Here is a 6,000-nt window from a genome sequence, read left to right as displayed (position 1 = left end):
CCATGATATCTCATTATGGTATGCAATTATTCCAAAATACGGAAAAATCCCATATCCAAAACACCTCTGGTCCCAAGCATTTTGGATAAGGGAGACTCAACCTGTATTACCATTTCAGGTGAGCAATGTAACAAAGCAATAGGAAAGGCAAGTCAGATGCTTGTTTGCATAGGTTAAAGAACCAGTAGCAGAAAAAAGTAATACAGGTTGAGTATCCCATATCCAAATATTCCGAAATACGGAATATTCCGAAATACGGACTTTTTTGAGTGAGACTGAGATAGTGAAACCTTATTGTATTAAATGAACTTCAGACTGTGTGTATAAGGTGTATATGACACATAAATGAATTCTGTGAATGTACACACACTTTGTTTAATGCACAAAGTTATAAAAAATATTGGCTAAAATGACCTTCAGGCTGTGTGTATATGGTATATATGAAACATAAATGCATTCTGTGCTTAGATTTAGGTCCCATCACCATAATATCTCGTTATGGTATGCAATTATTTCAAAATACAGAAAAATCCGATATCCAAAATTCCTCTGGTCCCAAGCATTTTGGATAAGGGATACTCAACCTGTAATGCCACTGTATAGGTCCTTGGTACAGCCACATTTAGAATCCTGTGTTCAGTTCCAGAAGCCATATCTCAAGCGCCTTGAGTCCTGTTGGAGAAAGAGCACTATATAAATAAATAGTATCAAAATTTGTTTCACGGCACCCCTAGGCCAAAGTTTTTTTTATTGAGAAATTCAGAAAATAATATAAAATTAAGTAAATTGTGTTTATAGCATGTCATCCTCAGGTTCAGTTATGTTGTGAGGGAATGGTTTTGCCAATTTAATAAAGTATAAATAATTTTAATTGGTCCTGGACCACCAAACTATGCTACCAGTGCAAGAACCCCAGTTTGGAAACTACTGCCATAAAATAAACCTTTTTTGTTTTTTTTTAAACTACATGTAATACACCTTAGATCTCAGTTCCTAAAAGGTTTTAAACCCTTGCATACAGTAAACTACACATATTTAAAAATCCTACACCGGGCACAAGTGCTCACGGGCCAATTTCATGGCAGTCTCGGATAGGAGGGCATTGTGGATTCACCAAGGGAATGCTGATGCTGACTCCAAGAAGAAAGGGAGTCTCTTCCCTATGAAGGTAAAGCCTTGTTTGGCGACGGCCTAGTTAATTTGATCTCGGCAGCTCCCGCAGGTAAGTCAGCCTTCTTGCCCTATGTTCCCTCTCAACGGATGAAGACGCATCATTATCTGACGCAGTCATTTCGGCCCAATAGATATACAAGAAGTTAAGATTCCCCTTTCTTTGCAGGTAGAGGAAGGAAAAGAGGGAAGAGGTCTGTAGCCTCTTCAAGATCGCAGGAGCAGAGATCGTCCTCTGCTTCTGCCAAATCCACTGCATGACGCTGGGGCTCTCTTGCAGGAGCCCACACCAGTGGGGGGCACCAGGGGCGGAACTACTGGCAGGGCAGGCAGTGCATTGCACTGGGGCCCCGCCGCACTCAAGGGCCCACAGCCGCCGGCATTACAATGAGTCACAATGACTCATTGTATCATGCCGCAGCCGCACACCAGCGCTCCCGTCGGGTCTGCGTCCTGCGACTCCCGCCGCCCGCCCGTCGTAACGAACAGATCAGGCCAGGGCACTACGGGCAGTAGCCGCAGCACCAGACACGCTGCCGCCTCTGTAACACACGAAGAGGGAGGAGGGTCGCTTGGAGATGAGAGGAGCAGCGGCACGGGGGGGAGGAGGAGGAGGAGGGAGGTGAAGGAAGGAGCCGCAGCAGCGCTTTGTTACTGGTGGAGGCGCTGCTGTTGCTGCCCCTCTGCTTCACTATAGGCTGTCTTCCGAGAACAGCCTATAGTGAAGCAGAGGGGCAGCAGCAGCAGCGCCTCCACCAATAACACAGCGCTGCTGCGGCTCCCTCCTCCACCTCCCTCCTCCTCCTTCTCTACTGCCCGGGAATCGTCAAGCTGCACGAGGAGCCTGAGCCAGCGGAGAGGGTAAGTATAATTCTTCTTTCTTTCTTTCTTTCTTTCTTTCTTTCTTTCTTTCTTTCTTTCTTTCTTTCTTTCTTTCTTTCTTTCTTTCTTTCTTCGTTCTTTCTTTCATCTCTTTCTTTCTTTGTTGGGACTGCCTGCCGCTATGTGTAAAAAGGGGGAATCTGCCTGCCGCTATGTGTAAAAAGGGGGAATCTGCCTGCCGCTATGTGTAAAAAGGGGGAATCTGCCTGCAGCTATGTGTAAAAGGGGGGAATCTGCCTGCAGCTATGTGTTAAAAGGGGGACTGCCTGCCGCAATGTGTAAAAAGGGGGAATCTGCCTGCCGCTATGTGTAAAAAGGGGGAATCTGCCTGCAGCTATGTGTAAAAAGGGGGACTGCCTGCCGCAATGTGTAAAAAGGGGAAATCTGCCTGCCGCAATGTGTAAAAAGGGGGAAGCTGCTTGCCGCAATGTGTAAAAAGGGGGAATCTGCCTGCCGTAATGTGTAACAAGGGGGATGCTGTCTGCCGTAATGTGTAACAAGGGCACGCTGTCTGCCATAATGTGTAACAAGGGCAAGCTGTCTGCTGTAATGTGTAACAAGGGCAAGCTGTCTGCTGTAATGTGTAAAAAGTGTACGATGTCTGCCATTATGTGTAACAAGGGCAGGCTGACTGCTGTTATGTGAAAAAAGTGTACGCTGTCTGCCGCTATGTTTAACAAGGGTAGGCTGTCTGCCGTTATGTGTAAAAAGTGTACGCTGTCTGCCGCTATGTTTAACAAGGGCAGGCTGTCTGCCGTTATGTGAAAAAAATGTACGCTGTCTGCCGCTATGTGTAACAAGGGCACGCTGTCTGCCGTTGTGTAAAAAAGGGGGATGCTGTCTGCCGTAATGTGTAAAAAGGGGACGTTGTCTGCTGTAATGTGTAAAAAGAGGACGCTGTCTGCTGTAATGTGTAAAAAGAGGAATCTGTCCGCCGTAAGGTGTAAAAGGGTCTCTACCTGGTGTAGTGGTGCTACTGTGCGGCGTAATTTGAATAATGGAGACTACTGTGCACCGTTTATGAATTGGTATTATTTTGTGGCCACACCCCTTAACCACGAAGCCACGCCACTATGTATTTTTGCGCGCGCCTACGGCGCGCACTGCCCCTGTTTTGCATGCAGGGGTGGAGCTCCAATGCCGTTTCTTGCACACACTGCTAAAATGTCTAGTTACGGCACTGTTGCTAGGTATCCACTTCCCTGAGCAGGCGCCCCTCACCAGATCCTCTCCAGGGGTGAGGGGGTGGACTTGGATGGGATGGGATGGGGGGGGGGCCAAGCCATTTTGTCGCACATGGGCCCACTGCTCGCTAGTTCCGCCACTGGGGGGCACGTCTAAAACTCTTCAGTCAGTTCTGGATTAATTCGGACCTGGACTCGTGGGTTTTACAAATAGTGTCCCAAGGGTACAAGCTGGGGTTTCAAGAAGTTCCCCCTCACCGATTGTTCAAATCCGCCTTAGTCAGCAGGGAGAAGGTTTTTATTCAAGCCTCTTCGTGGTCCCGAAGCCGGACGGCTCAGTCAGACCAATCTGAAATCTGAAATCCCTTAATTTCTACCTAAAGAAATTCAATTTCAAGATGGAATCTCTCAGGGTAGTGATCTCCAGTCCGGGGGATAAAGGAGATTTCATGGTTTTGGTAGACATAAAGGATGCCTACTTACATGGTCCCATTTAGCCACTGCATCAAGCTACCTGAGGTTTGCAATTCAGGATTGTCATTACCAATTTCAGACGTTGCCGTTTGGTCTGTCCACGGCTCCGAGGATTTTCACCAGGGTGATGGCGGAAATGATGGTTCTCCTTCGCAAGCAAGGAGTCACAATTATCCCGTACTTCGATGATCTCCTGATAAAGGCGAGATCCAGGTACCAGTTGGTGCAAAACATCTACTCTCCCTGACAGTTCTTTAACAACATGGTTGGCTCCTAAACTTGCCAAAATCGCAGTTGGTCCTAATGACGCGGTTGTTGTTTTTGGGAGTGATACTGGACACAGAAGAGGTTTTCTTCTAGTCGAATGGCTCTGGAGATCCAGAGTCTGGTCAAACAAATTCTGAAACCAGCAAGAGTGTTAATCCATCAATGCATTCGGTTGCTGGGGAAGATGGTTGCGGCCTACGAGGCCATTCAGTTTGGCAGGCTCCATGCCAGAGTGTTCCAGTGGGACCTGTTGGACAAGTGGTCCGGATCCCACCTACACATGCACCGGAGGATAATCCTGTCTTCCAAGACCAGAATCTCACTCCATTGGTGGCTGCACAGTTCTCACCACCTAGAGGGGCGATGGTTTGGGATCCAGGACGGGATCCTAGGGACCACGGATGCAACCCTCCGAGGCTGGGGAGCAGTCACACAGGGGGAAAACATCCAAGGAAGATGGTCAAGTCAGGAAAGTTGTCTCCACATAAATGTTCTGGAGTTAAGGGCCATTTAATAACTGCAGACACAGTACGCACTGGGACGGGTGCCCAGCATCCTCTACGGACTAAGAGAAAAGGATTTACCAGTAGGTATTAAAATCCTATTTTCTCTAACGTCCTAGAGGATGCTGGGGACTCCGTAAGGACCATGGGGATAGACGGGCTCCGCAGGAGACATGGGCACTTTAAGAAAGACTTTAGTTCTGGGTGTGCACTGGCTCCTCCCTCTATGCCCCTCCTACAGACCTCAGTTTGATACTGTGCCCAGTGGAGACTGGGTGCTTTTCAGGAGCTCTCCTGAGCTTTCTGACAGAAAGTATTTTGTTAGGTTTTTCATTTTCAGGGAGCACTGCTGGCAACAGACTCCCTCATCGAGGGACTGAGGGGAGAGAAGCAGCCCTACTCTCTGAGTTGCAAGGTCCTGCTTCTTAGGCTACTGGACACCATTAGCTCCAGAGGGATTGGTACGCAGGATCTCACCCTCGCCGTCCGTCCCAGAGCCGCGCCGCCGTCCCCCTCGCAGAGCCGGAAGATAGAAGCCGGGTGAGTATGAGAAGAAAAGAAGACTTCAGAGGCGGCAGAAGACTTCATGATCTTCACTGAGGTAACGCACAGCACTGCAGCTGTGCGCCTTTGCTCCCATACACCTCACATACTCCGGTCACTGTAAGGGTGCAGGGCGCAGGGGGGGCGCCCTGGGCAGCAATATAAACCTCTTTCGCAAAAATATAACATATATACAGCTGGGCACTGTATATATGTATGAGCCCCCACCAATTTTACAGTTTAAGCGGGACAGAAGCCCGCCTCCGAGGGGGCGGGGCTTCTCCCTCAGCACTCACCAGCGCCATTTTTTCTCCACAGCACCGCTGAGAGGAAGCTCCCCGGACTCTACCCTGCTTATACCACGTCAGACAAGAGGGTTGAAAAGAGGGGGGCACATAATTCGCAAATTACATACAGCAGCACTACTGGGCAAACATTAAGTTACTGTTTTATTCCTGGGTTATATAGCGCTGGGGTGTGTGCTGGCATACTCTCTCTCTCTGTCTCTTCAAAGGGCCTTGTGGGGAAACTGTCTTCAGAAACAGCATTCCCTGTGTGTGTGGTGTGTCGGTACACGTGTGTCGACATGTCTGAGGTAGAGATGAGCGGGTTCGGTTTCTCTGAATCCGAACCCGCACGAACTTCATGTTTTTTTCACGGGTCCGAGCAGACTCGGATCCTCCCGCCTTGCTCGGTTAACCCGAGCGCGCCCGAACGTCATCATGACGCTGTCGGATTCTCGCGAGACTCGGATTCTATATAAGGAGCCGCGCGTCGCCGCCATTTTCACACGTGCATTGAGATTGATAGGGAGAGGACGTGGCTGGCGTCCTCTCCATTTAGATTAGGGTTGAGAGAGAGAGAGAGAGATTGACCTGAGGCTGTGATACTGTAGAAGAGAGTGCAGAGTTTAGTGACTGACGACCACAGTGACCACCAGACAGTGCAGTTGTTTGTTTTATTTAATATATCCGTTC

Source organism: Pseudophryne corroboree, unplaced genomic scaffold, assembly GCF_028390025.1.
Source record: "Pseudophryne corroboree isolate aPseCor3 unplaced genomic scaffold, aPseCor3.hap2 scaffold_147, whole genome shotgun sequence".
Lineage (NCBI taxonomy): Eukaryota > Metazoa > Chordata > Amphibia > Anura > Myobatrachidae > Pseudophryne > Pseudophryne corroboree.
This window is presented reverse-complemented; position numbering follows the sequence as displayed.